The sequence below is a fragment of the Panthera tigris genome, chromosome B3 (assembly GCF_018350195.1).
Source record: "Panthera tigris isolate Pti1 chromosome B3, P.tigris_Pti1_mat1.1, whole genome shotgun sequence".
Lineage (NCBI taxonomy): Eukaryota > Metazoa > Chordata > Mammalia > Carnivora > Felidae > Panthera > Panthera tigris.
The window spans coordinates 88,242,771-88,264,360 of record NC_056665.1 but is presented as its reverse complement, the minus strand read 5'-3'; the positions used below and the strand labels follow the sequence as shown (position 1 = coordinate 88,264,360).

Here is a 21,590-nt window from a genome sequence, read left to right as displayed (position 1 = left end):
TTTTTATACATTATGGCTTCCTTGGAAGCGATTTTATAATATGGTACTAATCAATATTCCATTGTATAAGGAACTATAGAACCCCAACTCCCAGGATGTAATTATTCAGTTCATAATACAAATTTACCAATAAATATACTTGAAATGATGCTTGGGAACAAAGGACTTTTAGTAACATGAAAAAGACTTAAATTATGCTGAGGCACAGAGAAATATAATGTGGCCTATGTACACACTTCTCTGTCTGAATGCATTTGAGACTACTTTTGAAGTGTTATCTGTAACAAAGATCCCTTTCAACCTAAGAGAAACATTTGGAATGCTGAGAAATGCAAAAATCAGGCAACAGCAACATTGTCACACCATGTACCATGCAAACAGCATGTGGGGACAGAGGTGTTGTGCACAGCACACTTCGTTAGTTTGGTGAATATCAACTCAGAAATTTGAGTAAGCATTATTAGTCAAATAATTGCCACAGACAAAAATGCCCTTCAGTCTATTATGCCCCCTCTTTCCCTTGGCTTTGGGGATGGCTAACTTTGATTTGCCTTTTATCTAATTCAATCTCACCTGAAATGTACAAAAAAAAATCCAACTATATAAAGCACTATGTTAGTCTCCTAGAAAAATTCAATGAAATATCAAAAATAGTCCCCAATTTTATAATACAAAGATTTGACTTCCAGCTCCAACAAACCTGAGGAAAGGTTTCACAGGTGAAGAATTAGTAAGACATTTACTTTTTAAGAGTATAAGCCTCTAGACAAGATCTCAAATGGCTTCACATTGGAATCATCTGGAGAACTCAAAAAATACTGCAGTCTAGGCCCTATGCCCAGAAATCCTAACTGATTAACCTAGGAGATTGAAGACTTAAGTTTCCCAAGATTATTTTACTATTTAGACAATGTTAAAAACAATTACTCTAGGTCCTTCATTTATTTCAGTGGTTCTCAACCAGGGGTGATTTTGTTCCCTACTCCCTGGGGGACATCTGGCAACGTCTGAAGATATTTTTGATTGTTACTACTGGGAGAGTGCTACTTGCAACCATTGAGTAGAGGCCAGAAATGTTGGTGAACATCCTATAATGCACAAGACAGCTCCCTCAAAGAATTATCAGATCAAAAATGTCCATAGTGCCAAGGCTAAGAAACCCAATTCATTCATTCAAGAAATATAAGCCAAAGAACCTGACTCTGTGACAGATGGTGCTAGGTTCTGGGAACTCAGAACTCAGTCAAATTCTGAGTTCACCATATAAACTAGCAGTATCTTTGGATAAGTTACAGAACCCTGCTATCCTCAGTTTTCTTATCTGTAAAATAAAAAATATCATTTATCTCAAAATGGAAATTGAATTAGTTACAAGTAAAAACATTAGATAGATGCCCAGTACATAGTGGGTACTTAAAACTTTATCATTGTTTTGGGTTTTTTGTGGAAGTATAGAAGTCAGTCAAATACAGAAGGTAATTCCAGGCAAAGGGAATATTGGGTGCAACAATCAAAGGAAGTAATGACATACCGTTTTTAAAGAACTACCCAAAGTTCACTATTGCTGGGCATAATGAGTAAGTTGGGGTTTAGCAAATATCAAAGATGGAGAGATAAGTAAGAGTAGTGGACTAGAGCCAAAAACTCTCCAGTTTTTGCCCCTCCCCATTGTATCCACATATTTTGCTAGGTGTATTTCTAATGCCTTACACTGAAAGTCTATTCCTTGTAACTGGGCTAACATTGTGACTTACTTTGGCTAGTGTAAGCCAACAGAAGTAGCAGTTTGCCAGGACTAAGCCTAAGTGTCAGAAAGCCTGTCAGTTTCTACTTCCTCTTAGGGAATTTTGCTCAACAGCCAGAAAACAAGCTCTGACTGACCTTTTGGATAAGGAGACTAGTGACCTGATCACTTTGTCACACCAGCCAAGAGCCAGCCACTGGGCACCTGCCAGCTAACCACAGATGCACAAGATCTAGGTGAGGTGAGCTAGGCCTGAGCAAGATCAACAAACACCCCCTGCTGACCTAGTAGAAAATAAATATTTGTTGTTTTAAGTCACTGAATTTTGGCTTGTTCTTGCAGCATTCTTGCATCAATAGATAACTGCAGTATCCAGACACAGAAATACCCAGATTATGGGATATCATTATAAATCATGACTAGGAGTTTGAACTTTTATTTTGAACCTAATGAAGAATCACTGAGTAACTGTTAGCAAGAGACATTTAGGAAGAGTTTTAAGAAAAACTATTCTGGCAGCAAGTGACAAAGGGATCAGAGTGGGGCATGCCTCGAGTGGCAACTGGAGATGAAAAGAATTTGACGTCAGAGTTCCCACTGCTGAATCACTGCTAAATAAGAGAATTAAGAGCTATGAAAAATATTTTTAAAAAAATTTTTTAACACTTATTTATTTTTGAGAGACAGAGACAGAGAGAGGCAGAGCATAAGCAGGGGAGGGGGAGAAAGAGACACACACAGAATCCGAAGCAAGCTCTGGGCTCTGAGCTGTTTGTTAGCACAGAGCCCGACGTGGGGCTCAAACTCACGAACTGTGAGACCATGACCTGAGCTGAAGTCGGAAACTCAACCAACTGAGCCACCCAGGCGTCCCAAGCTATGAAAAATATTTAATGGAAAATGTAGATTTTAAAAACTATGATTTATTAAATATTATATTAGTATCCTCCCCCCAAAAATTCTGGAAAGCTATTAAGTTCTCTAAGACTATTTGATGTCCAATTAACCTTGCTTTTATTTTTTATATGTTAAAAGAGTTGATAACATAGATATAGTAGACCCTAATTCAAGCAGAAGTCAGATGGCTATTTTGGAGATGGTACGGAGACACTTCAGTGAATGGGGATGATAACTTGTAAGTTCCATTTCAAATCTCCTTTCCTAGGGTTCTATTGGGAAGGAGAAGTAAAGTATTCGGAACTGCAGTGCACTTTTCTTTGTTTACAGTAGTGTGCCATCACTGCTGCCAGCAAATTTAGAAGACAACCTTTGGTCTCTGGACAAGCAGGACATGAATGACTGAAACCAATGTAAAGCCCTATGTATACCGATATAGAACACCCCAAGATTTATAGATTTACAGGAAAGTCAGACTATGTGACTTCCAAGGTTCTTAGTGAACAAATCAAAATTGAAAACAGAATTAAGGTCTTCAGTGATTTCCACACACTCCCCCCCTCCCCCACCATTATATACCCATGCCTGCCTCTTGCTTCAATGCTCTACACTTAGCCATGAGATTCTTTTAGTTTTAGAAAATAACCACTTAGCCTTTACCTAAATCATAACGAACGTTTTGTGAGCCCTTTCTATTCTCAGGCAGATCTTTTTCAATTTCATCTCTATTTCACTCTGCTACCCAGGCCAATGCTCACTTTAATCTTAGATTTTTTCCTCGTCTGTTTACAAGTTTCTCCTGCCTTTCTGCCGATCAAGTTTGCTCAAAATGTGAATCTCCTCCTTTTCCTATCCAATTCCCAAACCTAGCATTCAAAGTCAGTTTCTACATGGAACACAAACCTTAGCCATCTGAGTGCCTTTAAAATTTCAGTATGCAATCAGAAATAATTTCTCCACAAATTTGGTCTGTTTCAATGCTTCCAAAATGACTACAATAAATCTGTGAATCATGTACAGAACATATTTTTTTTTCCAGACTATAGTTTCTTTTATTACTTTCTAAGTCTTGGATAATTTACCACCCATCCCTTTCAAAGTACCTGCATCTCTCATGGTAGCAAGCGATACAAACGACACAAGCAATACAGCACACATTTTTCCCATGAGGAATGGGCTCGCTTTATGTACCTTCTCATGGATTAAGCTTTTTTAAGGGTTTTTTTTTATTTCCTTCTTAAAAAGGGATAAAAACTTTTAAATTCAGACTTCATTGTCTTCAAAGTGAATTTTTGCTCTATATTGGAGCCTACAAAGTAATTAAAAAAAATTAAAGTTTTCAAGACCCAGAAACATTCTTTGCAAGTTAAAAATAGAGTAATCAACCTTATTCACAATTAAGTTCATGATACAGAGATAGGGATCAATAATATGAAAAATATAGCATAGTTATTGCCTGCCTTTATTTTTTTGTTTTAGTTTTTGTTATGAAAGTAATATATATTCTTCTATATTCACAATACAGAAAAAGTTGGGAGGGGAAGAAGATCAAAAAGGCTAATGAAAGAATAACAAGATGGCAGAGTAGGAGGACCCTACGTTTGTCTCCTCCCATGAACACAAATAGATAGCTATCAAATCGTCCTAAATACCCTAGAAATAGACCTGAAGACTGACAGAACTCCACAGATAAAGGGAGAGAAAATGACACGTTGAGGACGGTAGGAATTGTGGAGACATGTTTTAGGGAAGAAATGGATCATGGATGCTATGGAGGAGAGGGATCCGTGGTCATGGAGAAGGGGGAAGGGGGAGGGGGGAGGGAGGAGATGGGGGAGTGTGTGAGGGAGGAGACGTGTGTGTGTGTGTGTGTGTGTGTGTGTGTGTGTGTGTGAGGGAGGAGACGGGAGTGTGTGTGTGTGTGTGTGCGTGTGTGAGTGAGGGAGGAGACGGGAGTGTGTGTGTGTGTGAGGGAGGAGACGGGAGTGTGTGTGTGTGAGGGAGGAGATGGGTGTGTGTGTGTGTGTGTGTGTGTGTGTGAGGGAGGAGACGGGTGTGTGTGTATGTGTGTGTGAGGGAGGAGACGGGTGTGTGTGTATGTGTGTGTGAGGGAGGAGACGGGTGTGGGTGTGTGGGTGTGTGTGTGTGTGTGTGTGGGAGGAGACGGGTGTGTGTGTGTGTGTGTGTGTGAGGGAGGAGATGGGGCGGGGTGTGGGTGTGAGGGAGGAGGCGGGGCGGGGTGTGAGGGACGAGGGGGGAAGAGAGGAACACATAAGGGGATGCGCAAGGAGAGTGATTCCTCAAAGCCACTGGCTTGGAAAACAAAAGGGGCTGAATTTGCTGAGTTCTTGCAACCAGCAAAGTTTAAAGCCTGAGTTTTAAAGGTCAGTGGGCTTGCTGGGATGGAGCCCGGAGGCCACTGCCTTGCTCCTGAAGAGAAAGCAGGCAAACAACCCTGGGGTAGACAGTATGGAGACAGTACTCAAAGAATGCCTGGGGCAGAAAGGGGAGATTATTAGCTCATCTCAGAGAGTATCCTTAGGAGGCAGTGTTCAGAGAACAAGGAAGCTGACAGTGCCATTTCCTACCCCCACCCCTCAGCATAAACACAGAGCCACCAACAGGAGGCAGCTCAGGGCAGATGCTGGCTGCCTGGCTTGCTTACACCAAGCCGCACACCACTGTGCTCTTACAGGACTGCCCTTCTTGGTCAAGCTTGCCTCAGTCCCCGCATGGTGGGCACCTCCCTCAGAATACCAGCACAAATCCCTGCCCACACCATGTCTCCCAACCAGGGAGCTCTGAAGGACTTCGGTTCTGGTGGAGTTGGTGTCAGGTCTCATTTCACAAGCAGGCCAGAGCACACCATATTCAGGGGAGGGACTAAACACTGCCCATAGCAGCCAAGGATAGAGCATCCAGGACACAACAGCAGAGCACATGCAGCACGTACCAGACACACTCCCTGAAGTGCCAGGCCCTGGACACTACATGACCTTTTTTTCATAAGGCCATTACATTCAGGAGCAGGAGACAAAACTGGGTTTTGTAACACACAGAAGAAGGCAGAGACTTAGACAAAATGTCAAGATGGAAGAATTCATCTCAGATAAAAGAACAAGGTAAGAGATCTAAGCAAAAAAGATCTAAGCGATAAAGAAATAATCTTAAAAACAGAAAGACAAAAGAAGTCCTTAACAAAGAAAAGCTCGTAAGGCTAGCTGGAGATTTATCAACAGAAACTTGGCAAGCCAGGATGAAGTGGCATGATATATTCAAAGTGCTGAATGGGAAAAATCTGCAGTCAAGAACGCTCTATCCAGCAAAGCTATCATTCAGAATAGGAGAGATACAGTTTTCCAAACAAAAACTAAAGGAGTTCATTACCACTAAACCAGCCCTGCAAGAAATATTAAAGAGGACTCTGAGTGCAAAGGTGAGACCAAAAGTGACAAAGACAACAAAAGATCAGAGCAAATCTCTAGAAACAATGACAAAACAAATAGTAAAATGGCACTAAAATACATATAACTACTCTGAATGCAAATGGCCTAAACACCAAAGACTTACGGTAGCAGAATGGAACAAAAAACATAACTCATCTATAAGAGATTCATTTTAGACCTAAAGACAGTAGATTGAAACTAAAGGAGTGGAGAAACATTTATCATGCAAATGAATGTCAAAAGAAGTATAAGTAGTAATACTTATATCGGACAAACTAGACTTTTGTTGTTTTTATCCTGCATTGGTATCAGGGTAGTACAGGCCTCATGGAATGATCTTGAATGTGTTCCCTCCAGTATGTTGTCAGATTTTGATAAAAATTGTGATTTTTTTTTTTAAATGATAAAATTTGCCAATGAAACCATGTGGTCTTGGGCTTTTCTGTGCTGGGAGATTTTTGATTCCTAATTCAACTTTGTTACTGTTATTGGTCTAAGATTTCCTACTTCTTGAATTCAAGATCCATGATTCAATCTTGGTAACATTTTTAGTGATTATCTGATTTTTCCCCCTAAATTATCTGATCTGTTATGTAATTGTTTACAGTAATTTTTGTTTTAAAAAAAATAAAATAAAATAAAAAACAGCCCTTACTTTCGATGTTTTGTTAGTGTTTGTTTTGGTCTCTATTATACTTATGTCTAATTTTCCTTTGTTATTTCCTTCCTCTGCTAAATTTTAGCTTCCTTCTTTTTCTAGTTCCTTGTAGTATAATGTTTATTTTGCAACTACAAGCATTTGTAGCATAAATTTCACTCTAACATGTGCTTTTCTATCCCACAGGTTTTGGAATACTGTTTTGTTTTTCTTCTGTTTTGATACATATTTTGATTTGCTATTTCTTATTTGGCCTATTGCCAGTGCAGTAGTGTGATTAATATTTACATATTAAGTATTTAATATTTATATTGTAGATTTTCCAACTTCTATTGTTGATCTTTAGTTACGTACCATTGTAGCTGGAAAATATAAATGGTATGATTTTAGTCTTCCTAAATTTGTAATATTTGTTACGTCTCCTTTTATGTGATTTAACTAGGCGATTTGTTTGTGTACCTGAAGCAAATGTGTGTATTCTATTTTTCTTAGATGGGATGTTTTATATACACACACACACACACACACGTATATATATACACACACACACACATATATACACACACATATATATGTATATATGTCTTTTAGAGCCATATATTCTGAAGTATGCTTCAAGTAAAAAAATGTTCTTGTTAAAAGAAAATGACTTCGAGGGGCGCCTGGGTGGCTCAGTTGGTTAAGTGGTCGACTTCAGCTCAGGTCATGATCTCACAGTTTGTGGGCTTGAGGCCCACATCAGGCTCTGTGCTGACAGCTCGGAGCCTGGAGCCTGCTTCAGATTCTGTGCTTCCCTCTCTCTGTTCCTCCTCTGCTTGCACTCTGTCTCTCAAAAATAAAGATTAAAAACAAATATTCAATAACTTTGACAGTGATCATTTAAAATAAAGCATCAGAGAGGAAGTTAGTGGGGAGACAGGTGAAATAGGTGAAGGGATTTGAGAATACACTCATGAGTAATGATGTATAAGATTGTTCAATCACTTGTACACCTGAAACTAATAACACTATATATTCATTATACTGGAATTAAAATAAAAAACTTAAAGAAGCGGGGCACCTGGGTGGCTCAGTCAATTGAGCATACGGCTTCAGCTCAGGTCATGATCTTGCGGTTCGTGAGTTCGAGCCCCAGGTCTGGCTTGTGCTGACAGCTCAGAGCCTGGAGCCTGTTTAGGATTCTGTGTCTCCTGCTCTCTCTGCTCCTCCCCCGTTCATGCTCGGTCTCCCTCTCTCAAAAATAAACTAACATTAAAAAACTTAGAAAGGCTAATGACAACTACTAACATTACTATGGTTGACCCTTGAACTTCCAGGGGCCAGGGGTGCCAACCCCTGTGCAGTTGAAAATCTACATTCAATAACTTCTGACTCCCCCAAAACTTAAATATTCATAGCCTACTGTTACCAGTAATAGTCAATTAACCCACATTTTTATGTTATATTGTTTTATTATATGCAGTATTTTTAAAGCAAGCTAAAGAAACGATGTGAAGAACATTATAAGAGAAAATACATTAACAGTATTGTTAAAAAAAAAAAATCCATGTGTAGGCAATATACCTTCTATATCTATTTCTTGCTTCAACAGCCTGTTTATGCAACAAACCCAGGGACACCCCTCCTTCTAGCCTCCAGCTACTCTTCTACTTCCTTTCTAGTCGCAACCCTAAGAACCGTCTTCCAGCCATCCTCCACCTCTGGAACAATCCAGCACCACTTTTTGAGCTTAGCTTATTGCTAATCAATGATGAGCTCCCAAATTAGTTAGAATTATTCCACCTAAATGGAGGCCATCAACAACCTGGTCAACATGAATCTACAGGCCTCTTACACCTACCTTTCTGGGCTCTTATTTCAACTGCAATCATGCAGCTCTTAAGGGTATAGATCACTTCTTTTAGGACCTGCAGGGTATCAAGCATATCTAAGATGCAAAAATCAATGCTGTGGTCATACCCTCTTCCAAGATGTGCAGAGGCTATACCAAAACCAGTGGGGCAAAACACTGGACATCATGGAAGCTGCCATGGTCCTGGAGAAGAACCTGAACCAGGCTCTTTTGATTTGCATACTCTAGGTTCCCCTGCAGACCCCCACCTCTGTGACTTCCTGGAGAACCACTTCCTAGGTGAGGTGAAACTTGTCAAGAAGGTACCTGACTAACCTCCCCAGGATAGTTGGTCCCCCAAGTGGGGCTGAACAAATATCTCTTCTAACAGCACACCCTCAAGCACCCAGAAGCTCCAGGAGCTTCTGGAGCCCAAAAGCCATTGTGGGGCTCTCCCTGGCATCCCCCTGGTTCCAGGGCTTCTTTCAGTATCTGCCTGCAGCTGCTAGACAACTTTTTTTTAAAGAACTACCCTGGAGCCCCTTCCCAAAGGGAAACAATAAAGCTTTTTGGTTGGGGGCAGGGTTGGAGCAGATAAAGGTGGACCTGCCCAGTTCAAACCTGTATTCAGGAGTGCATGTGATTAGTTTACTAGTCTTTTTTCAATAAATACTTTTATACAATTCACTGTGCTATATATCCAGGTCTAGAACCTTTTACTAAAAATTACAGCATAAGTATCACCCCATTTTGAGTATAACTTTATTATAACATTTACAGTGTTCTAGGTTCTGTGCTAAGAGTCACATAAGTGGTTAATTTGATCATCACAGCCACATTTTAAGGTAATCATAATTTTATAAATTAAGGTAATTGCCCTAATTCTAAAAGTAGGGAAATTATGACATCCTGCTAACGTTTTAAAAACATTTTGTAGAACTAGTGCGCTTATTGAAATCTACTCCAAACCTTCTGAATCAAAATCTCAGAAAATAAATTCAGTCAGCACCCCAACTGATTTTTCTGCTCTACAAAAATGTGAGCACTGTTGCCCCTTTGTAATATAGCTTAATTTGCCTCATCTACCTATAACCAGTAACAGATTTATTTACATCCTTCATTTTCTCGGTCGCTTATTTTGAATCATACTTAGGGGCATTAGAGCAAGGCTTATGCAGGATTAGCTTAGGGGGATTTTCTAAAGAAGGCCATGGGGGAGAAAATGAATTAGTTGACTGTTTCCACCTGAGGTACTTACAAGGTAGGGAAACAGTACTACATTCCTCCTAGTACAGTTTTTTTTTTAAGATTAATTTTGAGAGAGCACGCATAAGCTGAAAGAGAGAGAGAAAGAGTGAGTCAGAGTCGAGTTGGATGCTTACCAACTGACCATCCAGGCGCTCCTATAATGTCTTACCTCAGCTTCCAGAACAATTTCAAGTTTAGTTGGCTTCCACCTAAATGCTTTAATTTTTTCTAGTTGCTTCTGCTGCCTATTTTATTTTCATCTTGAGACTTCTCACCAGCCTTTTCACTCATGCCTGAATTTCTCAGGAGAGAAGTTATTTCTTTTAGAGATTTAGTAGTTCATGTTTCTGTCCAATACATGTTCCTTCTGGAGGTCACCTACACCCACCTCATACCTCAATATTTGCTACACTGCCCACATATTGTAGAGGTAGAGTCTGTATACAAATGTCTGAAAGTGATTCTATTTTGTAATGCATATCATCTGAAAGGAGATGGCACACTTAGAACCTCTAACTTACTTTGGGTGCTAAACAGATCAAATTCAGACTAATGCCCACTAAATCTCATGATAAAACTGAGGTACTGATTTCAGCTCAATTTGGAGGCTATTGCTGATTTGATTTCTATACTAGAACACAGCAGTCTATTTCAGCTCCTTAGGATTTCCTTTTTCTTGTAGAGTTAGGCATGTAATTTCCAAGGGCACAGTCCAAGCCTTGTGATACAGTGTGTCAACACTGACAGTTAACTCAAAGGTAATGGAGTCATTCACTCAATTCTGTGCTACCTATCTTCTGAAATGCTCAACTGGGCCATATGGTTATTACCAAATATGTGCAGAATATGGCACTTGTGGTCACAAACTTTAGATCTCTCTCATCTTGATTCTTTTTTTAATGTTTATTTTTGAGAGAGAGAGAAAGAAAGAACAAGCAGGAGAGGCGCATAGAGAGAGAGAGTGGGGGAGACAATCTGAACAATACTCCAGGTTCCAAGCTGTCAGCTCAGAGCCCAAAGCAGGGCTTGGACCCACGAACCGTATGACCTGAGCCAAAGTCAGATGCTTAAACAACTGAGCCATGCAGGTGCCCCCATTGATTCTTAATTTTGAGTTATCCTAACTTGAATGAAAAATTTAGTTTAAGTAAAACCTTGGTTTGCAAGCATAATTCGTTCCAGAAACATGCTTGTAATCCAAAGCACTTGTATATCAAAGAGAATCTCAAGAACCATTCAGGTCACATACTATTCATATTGCAAGACACCACTCATTTATCAGGTGAGAATTTATTAGACATGTTTGCTCATCTTGCAAACACTCACTGAACAAGTTATTTACAATCCAAGGTTTTACTGTACTTTCCTTAGAAATATTTCTTGACTAATTTCTTTTCTGAGCCCCTGAATGAGTATAAAACTCCATTGTCCATTTCTTAGTAGTTGTGAGAGGTCTTCAAGCTTGTAACTCAAATATTTTCCTAGAATATTACTAATCAATCACTTAGATTTTGCCTAAGATATAATGAGCACTTCCAATATGGAAGACATATTTGTTTTATTCAACTATTTTTTGGCTGAGAAAAGTTTTCTTCCATTATGGTTTTTTAATTTTTTTAACACTTATTTTTGAGAGATACAGAGACAGAGTATGAGTGGGGGAAGGGCAGAGAGAGAGGGAGACAGAATCTGAATCAGGCTCCAGGCTCTGAGCTGTCAATGCTTGATATGGGCTCAGGTCATGATCTCACAGTCATGGGATCGAGCTGCACATTGGGCTTTGTGCTGAGCAGAGTCTGCTTGGGATTCTCACTCTGTCCCTACCCGACTAGCTATCCTCAAAATAACCAACCTTAAAAAAAAAAAAAAATAGAGTTCCAGCTCTAATGTTAAAAATTTAGAAGTGCTAGAATATAAGCATTACAATGTCAAAATAATTATCAAGTAATTGAAAATCTTGGACTTGGAAGCAAGTTTACTAGGCGTTCATTTAGTAATTTTGGATAAATAGAAGATTTACTATTTGTTCTCAGTATGTTAAAGTGTCTAAATTAAATGGCTTAATGGCCATTTAGTTTATCAGACAGAACAATTTGACTTTCATCAAGAACTGTAATTTATGATCTATTTTTGATAAGTATCTATTATAGAATAAATTATTTTATCAATCCAAAAAGAGGTAATTTACTATGTAAGTGAATTTTTAATTCCTGCTGATAAAATCAAAGTAAAAAATACCCTTACAAATATTGTCAGTCTTGATATATATAGTTATGAGCTTGGCAGTAAAACAAATTAGCAGAGTCTCTCAGTTCACATCTGCTAACAAGGAGTTTATAGTTCTCAATTTATTTTGCTTTCAAAAAGGAGTAACTTATGAGAGACTATATTTACATCCCTATAATTCTTACTTGTGATCATTTTCTCTGGCACTTAGAGTTATGTAGTAGAAAGTAGTTCAAGACACTCTTTAGAGCTAAAGACAAAACCAGATAGTCAATTCAGTATCCAAATAGTAATTTAAGCTCCTAGATTGGTACTATAATAAAACAAATATTCTGTATAATAGGAAAACTGATGGTAATAAGGAGTTTAAGTTGACATTTCACAATGGTCTGTCCTTGGTAAGCTACAGCAGAGTTTTTGGAACTTTGCAAAAAACAAAAACACCTAGTTTTGTGAGACACTAATAGCAATGCTACAAAACAAAATACTATCACCATAGCATACTTTCCAGTAGTAAAATATTTAGGGAACACTATATGCTATCCCACACTCAGAATATTAGGTTAGAGCTCTGAAAAGTACTACAATACTAATTAAAAAAAAAAAACTTATTGAACTCCATATTTCCTAAACTCACAAATAGGAAGATACTTGTTTTGTCACATATTCAGTAATAACCTAAGGAAAGTTATTCCATGAAACATTCCTTAAGCATCTGTCCAAAGGTGCGTCTGGGTGGCTCAGTCGGTTGGGCATCCAACTTCAGCTTAAGTCAGGATCTCACCATTTGTGAGTTTGACAGGGACCTAGCCAACCCAGTAAGATATAGTAAAAGGCAGCTGGGGGGGGGGGGGGGGGGGGCAGAATACCCAGATCTATGCTTTTCTCACTCTGATCACCTATCTTTGGTCCCCTTGGCCAAATACAACCAAAGGGACCACATTAATTCTGTCTATAAAGTTTAGCCTCCTTGTGCACAGAGGATATAAAAAGGTAAATAATAGATCTGGATGGGCAAATACCCAGCACAGTAATACTGTATCTGAGGTCTAATAGGTTTTCCTTCCAGGTATCATATTAGTTTTTTCTTCCCCCCAAAGATTATTTTGTTAAAACATTTGCCTATCAATATTTACTAAGCGTCTACTACAATAGGAAAACAAAGATCCTGAAGGAGCAGACAGCCACAAGTCATGAGAGAAAAGTAACTATGTAAACTGAAGTGCAATTTAATTAGGACTATAACATAAGTATGACTCAATTCCTCTAAGTATACAAGGGAGAAGAGTAACTCTGCTTAGGAAAACCAAAAGGCATTAGAGAGGCAGTGATATTTGAACGCAGTTATGAAGCATGAATAGAAGATTTTCTAGGCATGGTGGCTGGCAAATCAGGGAATGTATTTCTAACAGAAGGGACAGCATGTACTAGGCAAGGGTGTGTGAAAAGGTAGGCATATTTTTTGCAGGGATTGGTTAAGAGATGTTTTTTTGTTTGTTTTGTTTTGAGAGACAGAACATGAGCAGGGGTGGGGCAGAGAAAGAGGGAGCAACAGAATCCAAACAAGGCTCCAGGCAAGATCATGACCTCAACTGGACGTTCAACAAACTGGCCACCAAGCACCCCTTGTAAGAGGTTCTGAATTGTTTACTTTGCAGGGCATGCTATGGAGCTGTGGTAGGTGAAAATGCAAGCACTGTTTAGATACTTGTAATTCTAGGACTCTGGAATTTATTCTGTACTTAAATTGTTTTCAGTTTAATTTTTAAAAAAAGAAATTACAGATTAGTAGCTTTGTGGACTACAGGTGGGGTAATATGGCTCTGATCCCCAACCCCAAGATGAAATTTACTTATTCCATCCTTCTGAGGCTGTGGGTTGCACTGATACCATAGAGAACAACTTTTCTGTTTTCGTCTAAGATGATTGCAACATGATCGATTCAGTGCAATTTTAGATGTGCTATCTGAAATTGTAGCTGTTCAAACAGTTAGAAAAGAACAGCCCAAACAGTTCTATTAGTAGGCTCACTTTCTGATAAATATCATTGTAGTTGTGCTAGATAATAACTGGCAAGAGCAAACTATACAAATTTTGCCCTGTATGTTTCATAGGAGTCCTCAGTGCCAATTTTCATAGAAACTTAAATTAATCCTTTCTCCACTGCCTTGTCCAATTAACTGTTCTCCAGTTAACTTTAAAACAAAATAAGATTTCCAATAAAAGACTTTAGGGCACAACCTAACTTTGGGTGGCATTTACAAATTACTTCCCCTTCCGTGCCTGATTATGACCAGATCAAACCGTGAATGAACCATTCTGAATTACGGAATGTAATGAACCAAAGAAATAGAAATGTGCCTGTGGGGATAAAAGTTCATTCTCCTGAGGTCTTTCTAGATTTCTACCCTGTGTGATGTTTCTCAGATCAATGCTTAAAAGAAAATCTCAAAAATAGTAGCAAGTGTTTTATTTTGTCTGAAATATGTCTTTTCCTTAGGTCCCTATTCATTTCTATCTTGGCCACCAAATAGACTAACATGTTAGGGGACCAATACATAACACTTTTTGATAATATTCAAAAAAAATGTGTACCTGAGCACCCTTGACACCTAAAGCCTGTTTGCATTGTAGCTTTGTTTTCTTAGAAGAGATGATTTTTGCCTGAAATAGCCCTTCACCAATCCCCATTTCTGCCCCCTTCCCCCACAGTAAACTCTCGCCCTCCCACACCATCCCTATCCTATGTGCCTTTGTATTTACCACATAGCAGTTAGCATATCAATACAACAATTATTTCTCCACATTTTTCACTCCCTTCCTATACTGTAACTCTTTAATCTCAGGAATTATTTCTAATATACCTTTGTAACCCCAGAAAGCAGTTAATGAGTATATGATAAATTGAAGGGACCTTTATCATAAATAGCAACCACTGAAATAATATGCAACTTATTTTTCTAGTCCTAATCATGCTGCCAAATTCTTACCCCAAGAAATCAATCATGAGTAGCACCACTGAATGAGAACTCGAGTATGAAGCTGAGTTGCTCTAAATCATAATATTTCAGAGATTAGAATAAACTTCACCTCAACCCCAAACTAGTTTGATGCTTATTAGACCCCAAAGTCTCCTCCAAATAGACTTTTAACCTGCCATCCATTTCAACTGTGGTTCTCATTTTGGCTGCCACATCTCCTTGATGTGGCAAGTACTTGAATCTTGTAAGTACTTGCACAGCCCTAAACTTAAAAGATCTTTATTTTTAAAAGTCACAACTTCCAGTTGGAAGTAAATTAACTATAGTAAAAAATGTCTGGACAAAATACAAAAAGGCAATTACCTAAAAATTCTGAGAAGTAAGTAGTAAGTACATTGGAAAAGATAACGTAAAGTGACTAGTAGTTTCTAGGAAATGCCCCCCTCCTTTACTTATTACATATTGAATTGTGTCCATCCAAAAAAATATGTCAGGGTTCTAAACCCTAGTACTTAAATGTGACTTTATTTGAATATAGTGTCCTTTCGGAGGTAATCAAGTTAAAATGAAGTCATTAGGGTGGACCTTAATCCAATAGGACTGATATCCTTCTAAAAGGAGAAAATTTGATCACGGAGACATGCACACAGTAAGAATGCCATGTGAAGATCAGAATTATACTGCCACAACCAAGGAGCTTCCAGAATCTAGGAGAGAGGACTAAAATAGATCCTACCCTAGTGTGGAGGGAATATGGCATCTGGTTCTGCCAACACCCTGATCTCCATTCTAACCTTCAAAGCTGTGACACAAATTTCTGTTTAAATCACTTACTTTATGGTTATTTGTTATGGAAATTCTACAAACTAATATACCATCTTTTCTCTCTCAGCTTTGACCAAAGGATGGCCCCAGTTATGGAAGAATTCAGTGAGCACAGAGAGCTAAAATCTCAGGGAATTCCTTTCTGGAAAGAGAACAAGAAAAGCAGATCCTAGAAGCCAAAGAGTGTAGCAGGGGGGCAGCAGGAGGTGAGGGGAGGGAGGAATTCCTGTAGAGAGATGGAAATAGGAATTCTCTAATTCTATGATCTAGCAAAAGTTCTCAGCTTACCCCTGATTCATGTGTTACATGCACAACAGAAACCCAGATCACAGCTAAGGTTAAAAGCTGAATATTTCAAAACACGATTTACTTGCTGAAATAAGCCCTGAGTGGCATGCACAGAATTTAGTCAAAACACAGAAGGCTTTGAAAATTGAACTGACATTGGAAATCCTGCCCACAAAAAGCGATAAACCTATGCTGGCTATAGGTTGATTGCCTCAAAAATTTAAGATGGTTGGGCTGGGGAGGTAGAAATCAACATGATCTGGAGAACTAAAAAACTCATGATGTGGCATTCAAAATATTACAATAAAAAGTTACCCAACATGTAACTACAAAAATTTGATCAACTCTCAGTGGAAAAGACTCTCAATTACAATCCTAAAATGACCTAGATGTTGAAATCATCAACCGAGTACTTTAAAGCAGCCTTAGTAACTATGCTTGTGAAATGTTACCAGATACAGGAGTGAAAAGTAAAATAAATGTTACATATTTGCCTAATATTTTTATCCTAAGTTATTTAAAAGATTTTTTTTGATGAAAACAAACAAACCCCACACTTTTTCTGGTGGGGTTTTTCAATGTATATAGCTGTAATATGGCTGACCACTCTAAAATACAGGGAGAAGGATAGGGGTGGCTGGCTCAGCTGGTTAAGCCCCTGACTCTTAGTTTCAACTCAGGTCATGATCTTGCAGTCATGGCATCAAGCCCCTCATCAGGCTCTGCGCTGGGCAGGAAGCCTGCTTGGAATTCTCTCTCTCTCCCTACCCCACTTGTGCATCCTCTCAAAATAAATTTAAAAAAATAAGTAAATAAGATAGAGAAGGATAAAGGGGCCTATGCTACTTTAAGATTCTATATTTCACTTAAATAAAATAATAACTCTATATAGACTCTAAAAGATTAGTTGTGTATATTTTATTTCCTAGCATAACTGGTTAAATTAACCAAAAGAAGGGGGGAAACGCAGAATAGGAACATCAAAGAGAAGAAATGCTAAAATAATGCTTCTAAAGTCTAGCCATATCAATAACTACATTAAATAGAAAAGGTCTAAACATACCAATTAAAAGACGTGTCTGGTTGGATTAAAAACATTATATCCATTCCACAAGAAATCCACTTCAAATATGACATAAATAGATTAAAAGTAAAAGGAGAGAAAATTCAGCCCTAGATAAAAGCTGGGGTGATTATAGTAATAAAAATAGAGTTCAAAATAAAAAAATAAAGAAGGACTTAATGAGAAAATAAATCTATTCACAAAGACGTAATTAGCTTAAATGTGTATTACCTAAAACATAAGCTTCAAGATACATCTTTAGCAGTGGTAGAATTAACTCACAACTGTATGCGCAGAATCCAACAATGCTCTCTCAATAAAAAATACAGCAAAAAAGAACAAAAAGCAACAAGGACATAGGAGATTTTAGCAGTGTTATTCACTGACTTGACCCTTTTGACATTGTATAGAATATTTCACCAAACAGCCAAATGCACATTTTCAAGGACACATAAACATTCACCAACATAGATCATAAAAACAAGCCATAAAACAAATCTTAATAAATTTGAATAATTAATGTTCTAGGAAAGTGTGTTCTCTAACAGAATTAATCTGAAAATCTTCAAAATAACACCTGAATCAAAGAGGAAGTCTCAATTAAAAACCTTTTTGAATTAAATGAAAATATAACATCCTAAAATTCAGGGGATATAGCCAAATCAGTGCTTAGAAGGATATTTATAGCATTAAATTTATGTATTAAAGAAAAAAAAAGGTATCAAGTAGTCGTTCTATCTTAATCTGCCAAAGAAAAACCTTAATAAACCAGAAAAATAAAAGTACAAGGAAATAGGGGAAAAATAAAATTGAAAACACAAAAAAGGGGGAAAAATGAAACCCAAAACTGATTCATGGGAAAGGAAATTGACATTCAGCCAAATCAATACAAAAAAAAAAAAAGGAAACAAAAATTACAAATATCAGGAATTAAAAAGGAATCATAACTATAGATTCTACAGTCATTCAAAGTATAGTAAAAGTAGACTAAGAAAATACTACAAAAATACACCAAATTTGACAACTCAATAAAACATAAGCTCCTTGAAATACACGACTCCCCAAATTCAAGCCAACTAGATAACCTGAGTAGTATGTATATTGGAAACTATGAAACTGATGAAAGAAACCATAGGTCTAAATAAATACAATGCCATCATCTTCATGAACTGGAACACTTGATACTTTTAAGTAGACCATATTCACCAAGTTGATTTCTACATTTAATAAAATCCTACAACAACAACGTTTAGATATTGACAAGTAAATTCAAAAGTTTATATAGCAAAGCAAAAACACTAGAACAGTCAAAACTCCACAGAGAACAAATGTGGAGAACACATACTAATTTAAAAACTTACTGAAAAGCTACAATGATCAATAGTGCTATATTGGCAAAAACATACATGGTTCAGTTTAATAGTCTAGAAATTCGCCCACACAAATAAAAATTGAAGAGAAGCACACAAGCAATTCAATGGGGGTGGGGGGGTGGGGGGGTGGGGAATAACTTTCTCAAAAAATAAATAAAAACAGGAAAACAAAAACAGGAAAAAAAAACTTCAATCCACAACTCCAAGTGCATGGTAAACCAAAATCTAAAACCTGTAACTGTGAAACTTCCAGAAATTCTTTGTGATCTTGAGTTAGGTGAACTATTCTTAGATACATTAAAATCGTTGATTCCTGGGGCGCCTGGGTGGCTCAGTCGGTTGAGCCGACTTCGGCTCAGGTCATGATCTCACCGTCCGTGGGTTCGAGCCCTGCGTTGGGCCCTGTGCTGACAGCTCAGAGCCTGGAGCCTGTTTCGGATTCTGTGTCTCCCTCTCTCTGACCCTCCCCCATTCATGCTCTGTCTCTCTCTGTCTCAAAAATAAACGTCAAAAAAAAAATTAAAAAAAATCGTGATTCCTTAAAAAAAAAAAAAAAAAGGATAAATTTAACTTCATCAAAACTGAAAGTTATGCTCTGTGTAAGACACTGTCAAGAGAATAATAGGAATAAGCCATGAAAGTGGGAGAAAATATTTGCAAGTCACATCTGACCATGGATCTAGAATTGAAGAACTTTCCAAACTCAGTAAGAAAGAAAAATGGGCAAAAAACTTGCAGATACTTCTACCTAAGAAGAAATACAGATGGCAAATAAGTACATAGAAACAAGCTCAACATTAGTCATTAAATAAATGCAAATTAAAACAAGACTGGACTACATACCTACTAGAAAGATGAAATTAAAAAAAAAAAAAAAAAAGGTTAGTGTAATACAGAGCTACCAGAATATAGTTTCAGTGAAAACGAAGTGGTAATTTCACTTTAGAAAACGGTTTGTCAGTTTCCTATAATGTTAAATATATATAACTTTATGACATGGTGATTACTCTTCCACATATTTACCCAAGAGAAATTAAAACAGTGGTCACATCAAAACCTGTATTCAGAAATGTATCAGAAAATTTTAAAACTTCATGTTTCCCTGATGCCTCAACATCCCCCAAAAAAGGTTGTGAACATTCCACCCAGGCAACCAGGTAACACCAGGATAAGACTTGTCCTTGCTGCCACAAGTTCCTCTTCTTGCCCTCCCCTGGCTATGACCTAGTGACAGTCAAGTGCACCAATGAATTCCCTCATACCTTTGCTGGGAATGCCACCCTGAGCCCCAGTAGAGGCATTTGTCCCTGGGTCCTCAACACTCTCAGTTTCCCACTTGCTTGGCTGAACCCATTCCCTAGAAGCTCCTCTGTATGGTCCCTCTATCCCCTCTTCTAGGACCTAGGAGTAAAGTAAGCCCTTGATTTTCATATGCCAGGAGTTTAATTTCTGTGACCATGTTAGAATGACCCTTAGGGGCCCCATGAGAGGGCCTTATTGCCCCATTTACAACACAAGAAGTTTATAGCAACTTTCTTCAATCAGTCAAAACTGAAAACAACCCTGTTATCTTTCAGTTGGTGAATGAACACATCAACAATAAAAAGAAATGGACACAACAGCATAGATACATCTGAACTATATTGACAGAAGCCCAAATCAAAAAGCCTTACACTATAGGCTATTCATTTACAAAACATTCTGGACAAGGTAAAACTGCACAGACAGAACAGATCATTATTGCCAGGGGTTGAGGCAGGAGGAAATGTTTAGTCAATAGGGCCGGCATGAAGAAATAATTTGGGGTAATAAGATTCTTCTGTATCTTGATGGTAGTAAAGACTGTCCCTTTGTTATAATTCTTATAACCGAATACCAAAAAGAATTAAGTCTATTGTGTATTAGTTTTTACAATAAGTTTTTAAAAGCATTTTAAAGTTAAGATTTCTGGAGTTTTCTATTGCTCTCAGAAGATGGGTAAAGTATGGAACTACTAGGATGCCAACAATTGGGCTAAATATTTATGACCTAATGAAAATACAAATATATTAAGACCCATAAATAGGTTTTTCTTTATTAGGTTTTGACAGCAATTTTTTTTTTGTAGATTAATACTGTTCTTCCTTATTTTAACTCCATTTGGTAAGCCAGGTGGCAAATTCTAGAGCTGTAAACTCTTGGGCTCGGATCTAAAAGCATAATGTTAAAAACAAAAAATACTATTGAGATATTGTGATATGTAAAAAATACATATTTGATCACTTATTTGACAGATATAGTTCTTAAATATGTATTTCATCACTCAGATGTCATAAAGATAATTCTCCTATATATTTGGTCTTTGTCCATAGTTCCTGGTTCACAGCTCCAATGACCATTGGAATTTCCTATGATAAGAGCATGAAGTTGTCTTTTGCTAGGTTACTGAGGTGACTTTCGAACCTCACCTAAAGGCAGAAACTGGTTGCCAGGAGGACCCACGATGTGATTAGGGGGTAGAACTTTTAGCCCTACCTCTACCCCCAGAGAGAGATTAGACTTAGTCAATCACGATTATGTAAGGAATCTTCCATAAAACAGAAAAGGAGGTGGTTCAAAAGAGCTTCCAGAGGTTGGTGAACATACAGAGATGCTGGGAGAGTGGTATTCCTGGAAAGGGCATGGAAGCTCCACACCCTTTCCCCGTATCTTGCCCCATGTATCCCTTCATCTGGCTGTCGATTCATATCTTATTATGTCCCTTAATAAACTGGTAAAGGTAAGTAAGCATTTCAAGTTCTGTGAGCTGCTCTAGCAAATTAATAGAATCCAAGGAAGAGGAAGTTGGAACCTCCGATTTGCAGCCAGTTGGTCAAAAGCACACATAACAACTTGCAGCTTTTAACTTCTGAGGTAGGAGATAGAGGGAAGTCTTGTAAGACTGAGTGCTTAGCTTGTGGAATCTGATGCTAACTCCTGGTAGATAATTCAACTCAATTCTGATACTAACAGACTCCCAGCTGGTGTTTGA

At 37.9% G+C, this 21,590-nt stretch overlaps 1 pseudogene; it reads left to right on the top strand.

Annotated features, from left to right (window-relative positions):
- The first annotated feature begins 8,495 nt into the window (after window positions 1-8,495).
- On the top strand, window positions 8,496-9,174 carry LOC122239506 (annotated as a pseudogene).
- Window positions 9,175-21,590: the final 12,416 nt, after the last annotated feature.